Raw genomic sequence first — 14,154 nt, 5'->3', positions numbered from 1 at the left:
CTTTAATAACATGTTTTGTACATACTTTGTGAAATTCACTGGTGCCTGCTCAAAAACACAAGAGATTTTAGGAATTGTAGTAGGCTACATGTCTCGGAACAAAGCAGGTCAAATTGTCTTATTATCCACTTGGGGGTGCTACTGTGTTACTTTTTGGTGGTAGTCAGGATGATTTATTGCTGTATCTGCATGGCATGTGATTAGCCAATTCATTGAATTTAGAGTAACACCACAATACCATAAAGAAGTAAAACAAAGTGGAGTCCTCTTGTGAGACTGATTGAGGCATTTCAGCTATTTAAAAAAAACTTTTCCTGCTGAAAACAATATCCTAAGTATAAATACAGTAATTTACACACATTTATGGGTAACAAAAATATTTGGATTATAATTGTGTTTTTTAGACTTCAAGGAGTTGCTGTTCTGATGTGATGTCATTGGTCTCTCCCTTGCTGTTTAGGTCGTTGTTCTCTTCAGCATTGTTTGCAGAAACAATAAAGGAGCAACAGAGGAGAACAAAGAAAAGCGCCCCCCGGTCACCTATTGAGTTGTGCCTTTTTAAAGTAAATAAGGTTATAAATAAGGTGAAAAGGAGACTGGAGTGCCACTTTAAGAGTAGTCCCTGTACCGGTTAGTCCGGTTAGTCCCCACCCAAACACAAGCGTACCAGGCTGCTGTAGTGTACCTGGGCATACTGCTTGCGGGGCTGAATAATTATTGGACTAGGCTACACGCGAAATCAGATCACTTTTCTCCCAAATACTTGGAAGAAAGAAGTAGCCAACTAAAGTCGGGAGGCAGTCGATCCAAATGTTTTGTCCATAAACTTTTTTGAGCGTTTCCTATTGTTAAGAATGAACAACTACACTGCACAAAAGGTCCATTGATTATAGGACAAGGTAAGCATAAAAAGTTATCTCATTTAGGGTTCACTTATTTTCAACCGGGAGTAAGGTATTTTGTGTTAAAAAATGTTTTTTTGAAAGTGTAATTTTACTTTATGAAGATATTTATCCTATTGTGCCTATCTTCGCAATGGCATTTCTAGAAACCATATTGTACGTATAATAGTCGGGTTGGTGTATGTTTGAGTCCCTAGACTAGTGATCTCTCATTGATTCTAATAGCCAATATTGAGTGTGAGATGTAATTATGAGTTAGGCCTATTAGCAAAAGATTATTTTTTAAGAAATCAGTGCAATTTTTCAGTCTAATTTATTTTATACAAATATTTACCCTCTTGCTGGAATATATGCCACACCATCTTTTAATTGCTTCATATTGGAACTTTTCTGTTTAAAGTTAGGCAAAGAAGCCAAATAATAACATTAAGACATTGAGGTTGTGAACATCTTCTCAGCTCATGAATCTATTGTTATGATGAAACCTGACAGTCAGACATGCATCCATGGGAATGTGAAACCGATTGTTGAGTTGGAGGCTGTTGAAACAACAGTGGAACTGGCTAAATCCCATTTTCCCGCAACCATTTGCACCTGGACGGAACCCTTGCCTTCCCCAGTGGTCTGGGTCATATCCACTAAATCAGTGTTTCCCAATCTGGGATACTAGGATGGGAAAACACCTGAGCCATGGCCTGTTCGCCCCTCTATCATCCAGAAGGTGAGGTCAGTACAGGTGCATCAAAGCTGGGACAGAGAGAATGGAAAAACAGCTTATAACTCAAGGCCATCACTATCCGGCCTCTCCCCAGTACTCTGCTCTGAACCTAGTCACTGTCACTAGCTGGCTACCACCTGGTTACTCAACCCTGCACCGTAGAGGCTGCTGCCCCATGTACATAGACATGGAACACTGATCACTTTAATAATGTTTACATATTGTTTTACCTATAAAAGGCTCCCGAGTGACATCATGGGAAAATTAATAGAAATTAGCCAAGACCTAAGAAGAAAAGTTGTAGACCACCACAAGTCTTGTTCATCCTTGGGAGCAATATCCCAAACACCTGAAGGTACCACGTTCATCTGTAAAAACAATAGTACGCAAGTATAAACACCATGGGACCACACAGCCGTCATACCGCTCAGGGAGGAGACGCGTTCTGTCTCCTAGAGATGAACGTACTTTGGTGCAAAAAGTGCAAATCAATCCCAGGACAACAGCAAAGGACCCTGTGAAGATGCTGGAGGAAACAGGTACAAAAATATCTATATCCACAGTAAAACGAGTCCTATATTGACATAACCTGAAAGGCCGCTCAGCAAGGAAGAAGCCACTGCTCCACAACCGCCATAAAAAAGCCAGACTATTGTTTGACAAAGATCATACTTTTTGGAGAAATGTCCTCTGGTCTGATGAAATGTATGACATAATGACTATCGTTATGTTTGGAGGAAAAGGGGGGGGGGGGCTTGCAAGCCTGAAGAACACCATCCCAACCGTGAAGCACGGGGTGGCAGCATCATGTTGTGGGGGTGCTTTGCTGCAGGAGGGACTGGTGCACTTCACAAAATAGATGGCATCATGAGGCAGGGAAATTATGTGGATATATTGAAGCAACATCTCAAGACATCAGTCAGGAAGTTAAAGCTTGGTCACAAATGTATCTTCCAAATGGACAATGACCCCAAGCATACTTCCAAAGTTGTGGCAAAGTCAAGGTATTGGAGTGGCCATCACAAAGCCCTGACCTCAATCCTATAGAAAATGTGTGGGCAGAACTGAAAAAGCCTGTGAGAGCAAGGAGGCCTACAAACCTGACTCAGTTACACCAGCTCTGTCAGGAGGAATGGGCCAAAATTCACCCAACTTATTGATGGAAGCTTGTGGAAGGCTACCTGAAACGTTTGACCCAAGTTAAACAATTTAAAGGCAACGCTACCAAATACTAATTGAGTGGATGTAAACTTCTGACGCACTTGGAATGTGATGAAAGAAATGAAAGCTGAAATAAATAATTCTCTCTACTATTATTCTGACATTTCACATTCTTAAAATAAAGTGTTGATCCTAACTCACCTAAGACAGGGAATTTTTACGAGGATTAAATGTCAGGAATTGTGACAAACGGAGTTTAAATGTATTTGGCTAAGGTGTATGTAAACTTCCGACTTCAACTGTAAGTGAAATAATATGTCTGTGGTCAATTGTTGGAAAAATTACTTGTGTCAAAGTAGATGTCCTAACCGACATGCTAAAACTATAGTTTGTTCACAAGATAGTTGTGGAGTTTTTGAAAAACAAGTTTTAATCACTCCAACCTAAGTGTATGCGAACTTCCAACTTATATACTGTATTATGGTCAAGGCCATCCTATTTAACCATTTCTGTACATATACTATTCTATCCTACTTATTCTACAGATATACTGCATATTCTATTCACATACTGTCCATAATGTCTATACATCCCACATATATATACTCCGGTATTGCTCATCCTAAAATGTATATATTTCTTAATTCCATTCTTTTGCTTTTAGATTTGTGTGTATTATTAGATATTACTACATTGTTAGAGCTGGAAACGCAAGCATTTCGCTGCATCCGCAATAACATCTGCTAAATATGTGTATGCGACCAACAAAATTGATTTGATTTAGGACCCCTGGGGGTAAATGGTCTATCCACATGGGGTACTTGAGAAGACTCATTAGACCATAGGTTAACTGGTAAAATGCACATGAGGGGGTACTTCAGAGGTACTCTTGAAAGAGTAAAATGTACTTGGTGGTACAGAAACCGAAAAAGGTTGGGAACCACTGCACTAAGTCCATGAGGATTAAGGAAGTCACTTGGTTTTAGGGAGATAATTATCCTCAGTCTGACCCAGCTGACATGTCATCACAAATCATTCACCATTATTATTACCAATACATTGGTTTGCATGAACGAGTGGAGGCTGGTGAAGGGAGGATGGCTCATAGTAATAGTGGGAATGGAACGGTGTGAATGATGTGTTTGATACAGTTCCATTGCATTAATGAACCACTCCTCTGATTTAAAGTGACACCAGCCTCCGATGGTGTGAACACAATAGTATTAGCCTGTTTTCGGACTCATTCTTCATCTGAACTCCAGAGAATGGTCTCAAATGCCGGGTGGATGACTCATTCATTTGTCACCCCTCTGTTTAGAGAGTTTATCAACGAAAGCCTCTCTTCGTCCTGTTGTCATTTTAGCCTCCACAGTAGAAGTCCATTGGAGTGGAGAAGCCTGATAATCCTGTGTTGGAGTTGACTGGAGGCACTCCTCTGTTTTCCCTGACTGGACCCCAGTCTCTCTGTTTGCGTTGCTCCTCTCGGAGGAAGAGTCTGGCTTTGCTTAGTTTACATGTCAACCCTACGTGCTGTCAGAGAGAGACAATTCTGTTGCCAAGGACATGTGACAGTTTGTTTGTAGTTTATACCAAGGATGTACAGAAAACGGCCAAAATAAAGGTAACACTTGAGTACTGTAAATTGGGGCATATTGAAAGCAGGTGCTTCCACACAAGTGTGGTTCCTGAGTTAATTAAGCAATTAACATCCCATCATGCTTAGGGTCATGTATAAAAAGGCCCAGTTGCCCATTATTCTGGCTACCATAGCTAGAAGACATCTCAGTGACTTTGAAAGAGGGTCTCAAAGGCGCATAGGGGGTTTAAAGTGTGTGTGTATATATATCTCTGTCAACAGATCTCAACCCAATTGAATGATTATGAGAGATTCTGGAGCAGCGCCGGAGACAGCGTTTTCCACCACCATCAACAAAACTCTAAATTATGGAATTTCTGGTAGAAGAATGGTGTCGCATCCCTCCAAAAGAGGGGCATTAGAATCCAGACAGTAGAATCTATGCCAAGGCGCATTGGAGCTGTTCTGGTGTCTCGTGGTGGCCCAACACCCCAGTAGGCCAAAGACACTTTATTGGTGTTTCCTTTACTTTGGCAGTTACCTGTATAACACTGTTATTAAAAGACATGCCTAGACAAGGACAGGCAGTTAACAGGCAGTTAACAGGCCGTCATTGAAAATAAGAATTTGTTCTTAACTGACTTTCCTAGTTAAATAAAGGTACAATTAAATTGATGTGTGTGTGTGTGTGTGTGTGTGTGTGTGTGTGTGTGTGTGTGTGTGTGTGTGTGTTTGCACATCGGACCCTTCATCTCAATTTCTGCCTAAAATTAATACTGCATCAGCACTTTTACGGATGAGCCCTGCATCAATACATCAAATACACAACACATATAAACTCAGCAAAAAAAGAAATGTCCCTTTTTCAGGACCCTGTCTTTCAAAGATAATTCGTAAAAATCCAAATACTGTAACTTCAAAAGATCTTCATTGTAAAGGGTTAAAACACTATTTCCCATGCTTGTTCAATGAACCATAAACAATTAATGAACATGCACCTGTGGAACGGTCGTTAAGACACTAACAGCTTACAGACGGTAGGCAATTAAGGTCACAGTTATGAAAGCTTAGGACACGAAAGAGGCCTTTCTACTGACTCTGAAAAACACCAAAAGAAAGATGCCCAGGGTCCCTGTTCATTTGCGTGAACGTGCCTTAGGTATGCTGCAAGGAGGCATGAGGACTGCAGATGTGGCCAGGGCAATAAATTGCAATGTCCGCAATGTGAGACACCTAAGACAGCGCTACAGGGAGACAGAATGGACAGCTGATGGTCCTCACAGTGGCAAACCATGTGTAACAACACTTGCACAGGATTGGTACATCCGAACATCACACCTGTGTGACAGGTACAGGACGGCAACAACAACTACCCGAGTTACACCAGGAACACACAATCCCTCCATCAGTGCACAGACTGTCCACAATAGGCTGAGAGAGGCTGGACTGAGGGCTTGTAGGCCTGTAGTAAGGCAGGTCCTCACCAGACATCTCCGGCAATATTGCCTATGGGCACAAACCCACCGTCACTGGACCAGACAAGGCTGGCAAAAAGTGCTTTTCACTGACGAGTCGCGGTTTTGTCTCAACAGGGGTGATGGTCGGATTCGCGTTTATCGTTGAAGGAATGAGTGTTACACCGAGGCCTGACCTCTGGAGAGGGATCAATTTGGAGGTGGAGGGTCCGTCATGGTCTGGGGCGGTGTGTCACAGCATCATCAGACTGAGCTTGTTGTCATTGCAGGCAATATCAACGCTGTGTGTTACGGGGAAGATATCCTCCTCCCTCACGTGGTACCCTTCCGGCAGGCTCATCCTGACCCTCCAGCATGACAATGCCACCAGCCATACTGCTTGTTCTGTGCCTGATTTCCTGCAAGACAGGAATGTCAGTGTTCTGCCATGGCCAGCGAAGAGCCCGGATATCAGTCCCATTGAGCATGTCTGGGACCTGTTGGATCGGATGATGAGGGCTAGGGCCATTCCCCCCAGAAATGTCTGGGATCTTGCAGATGCCTTGGTGGAAGAGTGGGGTAACATCTCACAGCAAGAACTGGCAAATCTGGTACAGTCCATGGGGCAGAGATGCACTGTAGTACTTAATGCAGCTGGTGGCCACACCAGATACTGACTATTACTTTGATTTTGACCCCCCCACATGTCTGTGGAATTTGTTCAGTTTATGTCTCTGTTGTTGAATCTTGTTATGTTCATAGAAGTATTTACCCATGTTAAGTTTGCTGAAAATAAATGCAGTTGACAGTGAGAGGACATTTCATTTTTTGCTGAGTTTATATATATAAACATATATATTATATAGAGTCGGGCAAACACAATCACTATAATGAAATTTGTGGACCAGTAGGCAATAAGACACTCAAAAACCCCAGCCACATCATGTCATAGCCAACATACACATAGGCTATGCTAATACATTGTATTAGTAATGGTGGACTGCCGTTTCATATATATACATATACAGTACCAGTCAAAAGTTTGGACACACCTACTCATTCAAGGGTTTTTCTTTATTTTTACTATTTTCTGCATTGTAGGATAATAGTGAAGACATCAAAACTATGAAATAACGCATATGGAATCATGTTAAACAAATCAAAATATATTTTATATTTTTCAAAGTAGCCCCCCTTGCCTTGATGACAGCTTTGCACACTCTTGGTATTCTCTCAACCAGCTTCTCTTGGAATGCTTTTCCAACAGTCTTGAAGGAGTTCCCACATATACTGAGCACTTGTTGGCTGCTTTTCCTTCACTCTGCGGTCCAACTCATTCCAAAACCATCTCATTTAGGTTGAGGTCGGGTGTTTGTGGAGGCCAGGTCATCTGATGCAGCACTCCATCAAATCAAATCAAATCAAATGTATTTATATAGCCCTTCGTACATCAGCTGATATCTCAAAGTGCTGTACAGAAACCCAGCCTAAAACCCCAAACAGCAAGCAATGCAGGTGTAGAAGCACGGTGGCTAGGAAAAACTCCCTAGAAAGGCCAAAACCTAGGAAGAAACCTAGAGAGGAACCAGGCTATGTGGGGTGGCCAGTCCTCTTCTGGCTGTGCCGGGTGTAGATTATAACAGAACATGGCCAAGATGTTCAAATGTTCATAAATGGCCAGCATGGTCAAATAATAATAAGGCAGAACAGTTTAAACTGGAGCAGCAGCACAGTCAGGTGGAAGTTGAAACTGGAGCAGCAGCATGGCCAGGTTGACTGGGGACAGCAAGGAGTCATCATGTCAGGTAGTCCTGGGGCATGGTCCTAGGGCTCAGGTCAGTTGAAACTGGAACAGCAGCATGGCCAGGTGGACTGGGGACAGCAAGGAGTCATCATGTCAGGTAGTCCTGGGGCATGGTCCTAGGACTCAGGTCCTCCGAGAGAGAGAAAGAAAGAGAGAAGGAGAGAATTAGAGAACGCACACTTAGATTCACACAGGACACCGAATAGGACAGGAGAAGTACTCCAGATATAACAAACTGACCCCAGTCCCCCGACACATAAACTACTGCAGCATAAATACTGGAGGCTGAGACAGGAGGGGTCAGGAGACACTGTGGCCCCATCCGAGGACACCCCCGGACAGGGCCAAACAGGATATAACCCCACCCACTTTGCCAAAGCACAGCCCCCACACCACTAGAGGGAAATCTTCAACCACCAACTTACCATCCTGAGACAAGGCTGAGTATAGCCCACAAAGATCCCAGCCACGGCACAACCCAGGGGGGCGCCAACCCAGACAGGATGACCACAACAGTGAATCAACCCACTCAGGTGACGCACCCCCTCCAGGGACGGCATGAGAGAGCCCCAGTAAGCCAGTGACTCAGCCCCTGTAATAGGGTTAGAGGCAGAGAATCCCAGTGGAAAGAGGGGAACCGGCCAGGCAGAGACAGCAAGGGCGGTTCGTTGCTGCAGAGCCTTTCCGTTCACCTTCCCACTCCTGGGCCAGACTACACTCAATCATATGACCCACTGAAGAGATGAGTCTTCAGTAAAGACTTAAAGGTTGAGACCGAGTTTGCGTCTCTGACATGGGTAGGCAGACCGTTCCATAAAAATGGAGCTCTATAGGAGAAAGCCCTGCCTCCAGCTGTTTGCTTAGAAATTCTAGGGACAATTAGGAGGCCTGCGTCTTGTGACCGTAGCGTACGTGTAGGTATGTACGGCAGGACCAAATCAGAGAGATAGGTAGGAGCAAGCCCATGTAATGCTTTGTAGGTTAGCAGTAAAACCTTGAAATCAGCCCTTGCTTTGACAGGAAGCCAGTGTAGAGAGGCTAGCACTGGAGTAATATGATCAAATTTTTTGGTTCTAGTCAGGATTCTAGCAGCCGTATTTAGCACTAACTGAAGTTTATTTAGTGCTTTATCCGGGTAGCTGGAAAATAGAGCATTGCAGTAGTCTAACCTAGAAGTGACAAAAGCATGGATTAATTTTTCTGCATCATTTTTGGACAGAAAGTTTCTGGTTTTTGCAATGTTACGTAGATGGAAAAAAGCTGTCCTCGAAATGGTCTTGATATGTTCTTCAAAAGAGAGATCAGGGTCCAGAGTAACGCCGAGGTCCTTCACAGTTTTATTTGAGACGACTGTACAACCATTAAGATTAATTGTCAGATTCAACAGAAGATCTCTTTGTTTCTTGGGACCTAGAACAAGCATCTCTGTTTTGTCCGAGTTTAATAGTAGAAAGTTTGCAGCCATCCACTTCCTTATGTCTGAAACACATGCTTCTAGCGAGGGCAATTTTGGGGCTTCACCATGTTTCATTGAAATGTACAGCTGTGTGTCATCCGCATAGCAGTGAAAGTTTACATTATGTTTTCGAATAACATCCCCAAGAGGTAAAATATATAGTGAAAACAATAGTGGTCCTAAAACGGAACCTTGAGGAACACCGAAATTTACAGTTGATTTGTCAGAGGACAAACCATTCACAGAGACAAACTGATATCTTTCCGACAGATAAGATCTAAACCAGGCCAGAACATGTCCGTGTAGACCAATTTGGGTTTCCAATCTCTCCAAAAGAACGTGGTGATCGATGGTATCAAAAGCAGCACTAAGGTCTAGGAGCACGAGGACAGATGCAGAGCCTCGGTTATCACTGCTAAAGTGAAAGTCATCCTCTCTTGGGGAATGCTGCTTTTTAGTTAGCTTTGCGACAGTATCAAAAAGGAATTTCGGATTGTTCTTATTTTCCTCAATTAAGTTAGAAAAATAGGATGATCGAGCAGCAGTAAGGGCTCTTCGGTACTGCACGGTACCGTCCTTCCAAGCTAGTCGGAAGACTTCCAGTTTGGTGTGGCGCCATTTCCGTTCCAATTTTCTGGAAGCTTGCTTCAGAGCTCGGGTATTTTCTGTGTACCAGGGAGCTAGTTTCTTATGAGAATTTTTTTTAGTTTTTAGGGGTGCAACTGCATCTAGGGTATTGCGCAAGGTTAAATTGAGATCCTCAGTTAGGTGGTTAACTGATTTTTCTCCTCTGGCTTCCTTGGGTAGGCAGAGGGAGTCTGGAAGGGCATCAAGGAATCTTTGTGTTGTCTGTGAATTTATAGCACGACTTTTGATGTTCCTTGGTTGGGGTCTGAGCAGATTATTTGTTGCAATTGCAAACGTAATAAAATGGTGGTCCGATAGTCCAGGATTATGAGGAAAAACATTAAGATCCACAACATTTATTCCATGGGACAAAACTAGGTCCAGCGTATGACTGTGACAGTGAGTGGGTCCAGAGACATGTTGGACAAAACCCACTGAGTCGATGATGGCTCCGAAAGCCTTTTGGAGTGGGTCTGTGGACTTTTCCATGTGAATATTAAAGTCACCAAAGATTAGAATATTATCTGCTATGACTACAAGGTCCGATAGGAATTCAGGGAACTCCGTGAGAAACGCTGTATATGGCCCAGGAGGCCTGTAAACAGTAGCTATAAAAAGTGATTGAGTAGGCTGCATAGATTTCATGACTAGAAGCTCAAAAGACGAAAACGTCTTTTTTTTTTTTGTAAATTGAAATTTGCTGTCGTAAATGTTAGCAACACCTCCGCCTTTGCGGGATGCACGGGGGATATGGTCACTAGTGTAGCCAGGAGGTGAGGCCTCATTTAAAACAGTAAATTCATCAGGCTTAAGCCATGTTTCAATCAGGCCAATCACATCAAGATTATGATCAGTGATTAGTTCATTGACTATAATTGCCTTTGAAGTAAGTAGCCCTATTTTGAGATGTGAGGTATCATGATCTTTTTCAGTAATGACAGGAATGGAGGTGGTCTTTATCCTAGTGAGATTGCTAAGGCGAACACCGCCATGTTTAGTTTTGCCCAACCTAGGTCGAGGCACAGACACGGTCTCAATGGTGATAGCTGAGCTGACTCATCACTCTCTGTCTTGGTCAAATAGCCCTTACATAGCCTGGAGGTGTGTTGGGTCATTGTCCTGTTGAAACTCAAATGATGTCCCAGAATAGTGTGTAAGCCATACTGGTTAAGTGTGCCTTGAATTCTAAATAAATCACAGACTTCACTTGAAGAAACTTTCAAAGTTCTTCCACAAATGATCTTTTAACACCTGTTAATTGAAATGCATTCCAGGTGAGTACCTCATGAAGCTGGTTGAGGGAATGCTAAGAATGCGCAAAGCTGTTTTCAAGGCAAATGGTGGTTATGTTGAAGAATCTCAAATATAAAATATTTTGATTTATTTAACACTTTTTGGTTACTACATGATTCCATGTGTTTTTCCTAGTTTTGATGTATTCAATATTATTCTATAATGTAGAAAAAGTAAAAAATAAAGAAAAACCCTGGAATGAGTAGGTGTGTCCAAACTGCTGACTGGTACTGTTTATAGAAATCAAAGAAAAATATCTCAAATGAATATGCAGTCATTTAAACAGCTGCATTAGCATGAGAAGCAAAAACATATTTTATTTACTGATCTAAAAGTGGATATTTTCCTTCGAAAACATTTATTTAGCTCTGGAATCATAACTGTGCTCACTCACAGAGTCCTCATCCATTCATTTTGTGTCACTCTCCCGGTCAATTTCTGCAATAATCTCATCCAAATGTGTGTACTTGGACTAGTTTTTCCACTCTTAGTAGCCATGTTTTACTTTTTCAGTTTTGAGAAAAGTTTGTAGAAGAGAACGAACGTAAACTACAGTGCGTAATGTAAACTACCACAGCTCTAGCATGACGGCTGTTTGTCGTAAAAAGGGCGTTCACGTACTGCGGGAAAGCCCAGCTCAGTCAGACTGTTCTATCAAATCATAGACTTAATTATAACATAATAACACACAGAAATACGAGCCTTTGGTCGTTACTATGGTCGAATCCGGAAACTATAATTTCGAAAACAAAACGTTTATTATTTCAGTGAAATACGGAACCGTTCGGTATTTTATCTAACGGGTGGCATCTCTAAGTCTAAATATTCTTGTTACATTGCACAACCTTCAATGTTATGTCATAATTATGTAAAATTCTGGCAAATTAGTTCGCAATGAGCCAGGCTGCCCAAACTGTTGCATATACCCTGACTCTGCGTGTAATGAACGTAAGAGAAATGACACAATTTCACCTGGTTAATATTGCCTGCTAACCTGGATTTCTTTTAGCTAAATATGCAGGTTTATATGCAAGCCTATAAATACACTTTCCTACTTGTTGATTACTGCTGAGTGGAAATAGGAAGAACTCCCATTTCATGGCTTATACAAGTGTTGAATACAAAGTGTTGACAGTGCTGAGTAAGAACTTAAACATGAACTCACTTATAAAAAATAGTGTCTCTTTACTGTATACATTGACAGTCTCTCTCAAGACATGGTTTTAAACGTTTTGAAATCTCACATTATCAACTTTTCTGTAGCTTCCTTATATGCCTGCTATGTTACTGCAGACACAGTCATCTGAGATATACGATTGGACAGCGTTAGACTTATGGTGCTTTTGATTTGCTCTCTGGGCCCACCGGCAAGGCAGAGTTTGTACCTTCAGAAACATGAAATGGTTTAAAATGTCAACAGTTTGCCTACCTGGCGCGCAGGGCAGCTGAATCGGGTGCACATTCCGTCAACAACCCGAGACAAATATAAAAAAATAGGAACTCATAACTTTATCTTTGCTGTTTATTTTACAGAAATGTTTAGCGACCCACTAGGAATAGCTTGGAGATCGACCAGTTGATCGCCATCGACCGGTTGGGCTGATATTTCTGTGTGGCAGCCCCAGAGGAGCTGTGCGGCAGTCTCAGGGCCACAGCTTAGAGGGAACATTGGGCCTGTGTATATATATATGTGTGGGCATGCCTGCACAGGTACATGTGTCTGAAAAGAAAAGTGACGTGTCATAGTAAATGCCTGATACAGAAGACATGCTCCCTCTAGGAATTTCAAGACCTGTAGCTGTGTGGTTGATTTTGGCTAGAGACCTTAACTTGGGTTTCCAATGATTCCCCCACAGGATAAAACGTGTTTTGTCCACAGCAATAGTTGGTAACCAGAAGACCAACCTCAAGTCACATTTCACCCATAGTGGCAAATGGAGAACCAAAACCTCTACTCGCTGTCACACCTTTCTCTTTCATCAGTGGGCCCTGTCATGCTTTCCTGCCAGTCTGTATTACTGCCAGTTGCCCTCTCTGCTAGTTTTTGGTCTAACACAGATTTTGTTTTTAGCTCACACAGGACCCCTACATGCTCCAGGGTCACTTCTAGTTCCCCCTGAAAAAGAATACAGTACCACAGTGCGACATAAGGGATGAATGAGGTACGGACGGGTTAAGTGTCCATCTGAATAGATCCCAGGACCCCAAGAGAACACACATGGCTATTCCCTTCATTTAAGAGGTCTTCACCAGCTTTCTCTTTCTACCATCTCCTTGTGGTAGAAAATGCAGAGTAGAAAATGCACTCTTTGGGGTGTAGCCATTCAGACTTTGTCAGGTGGTGATTTTTTTTTCCCCCCATTTGGAAAATAATCTGGGCCATGTTCATTAAAACATTTCAACATTTTAAAAATGTTTCTTATTGGACCAGTCCAGGTAGTCCCTCCCTGTTTCAGTCAGTTTTCTTTCTTTCCGTTGGTGCCTAATGAACACAACTGTTTTTATTATCGTCTGCAACAAAGAGGAATAGTTATATTACATAACATTACTGGAAAGGAGTAATGGGTTACTTGCATAAGGTACTTCAAAACAGTTGTTTATGTATAAGCCTATAATGATAATGGTTTAAAATATAATTATTTCAAATAAAAAAAAGGTTCTTGCATTACACTGTGATGAAGAGTTTTGCCAAATATATTGATAATGGCTGAAGAATGTCATTGTTTTATATTTTCATATTATGTCATTGGAGAAAATACTCTGTCATGACAATAGTGTCTTTGCAGTGGTCCTCTGTCGTGTTCTCTGTCTGGTCAGTAAGCTGTTCTTTGTCTGGTCAGTAAGCTGTTCTCTGTCTGGTCAATAAGCTGTTCTCTGTTTGGCCAGTAAGCTGTTCTTTGTCTGGTCAGTAAGCTGTTCTCTGTCTGGTCAATAAGCTGTTCTCTGTTTGGCCAGTAAGCTGTTCTTTGTCTGGTCAGTAAGCTGTTCTCTGTTTGGCCAGTGAGCTGTTCTTTGTCTGGTCAATAAGATGTTCTCTGTTTGGCCAGTAAGCTGTTCTTTGTCTGGTCAGTAAGCTGTTCTCTGTTTGGCCAGTAAGCTGTTCTCTGTTTGGTCAGTAAGCTGTTCTCTGTTTGGCCAGTAAGCTGTTCTTTGTCTGGTCAAT

General features: G+C 42.2%; 1 protein-coding gene across 1 annotated transcript in view; it reads left to right on the top strand.

The window, feature by feature from the left end:
* The first annotated feature begins 574 nt into the window (after window positions 1–574).
* LOC115111338 (transient receptor potential cation channel subfamily V member 4-like) overlaps window positions 575–14,154 on the top strand; it is a 36,657-nt gene continuing 23,077 nt past the window's right edge. The window contains exon 1 of the mRNA XM_029637277.2: window positions 575–899. The gene's annotated coding sequence lies outside the window, so the exon portion shown is untranslated. The remainder of the gene's footprint in view (window positions 900–14,154) is intronic.

The sequence above is a fragment of the Oncorhynchus nerka genome, linkage group LG27, assembly GCF_034236695.1.
Source record: "Oncorhynchus nerka isolate Pitt River linkage group LG27, Oner_Uvic_2.0, whole genome shotgun sequence".
NCBI classification, from domain to species: Eukaryota; Metazoa; Chordata; class Actinopteri; order Salmoniformes; family Salmonidae; genus Oncorhynchus; species Oncorhynchus nerka.
This window is presented reverse-complemented; position numbering and strand designations above follow the sequence as displayed.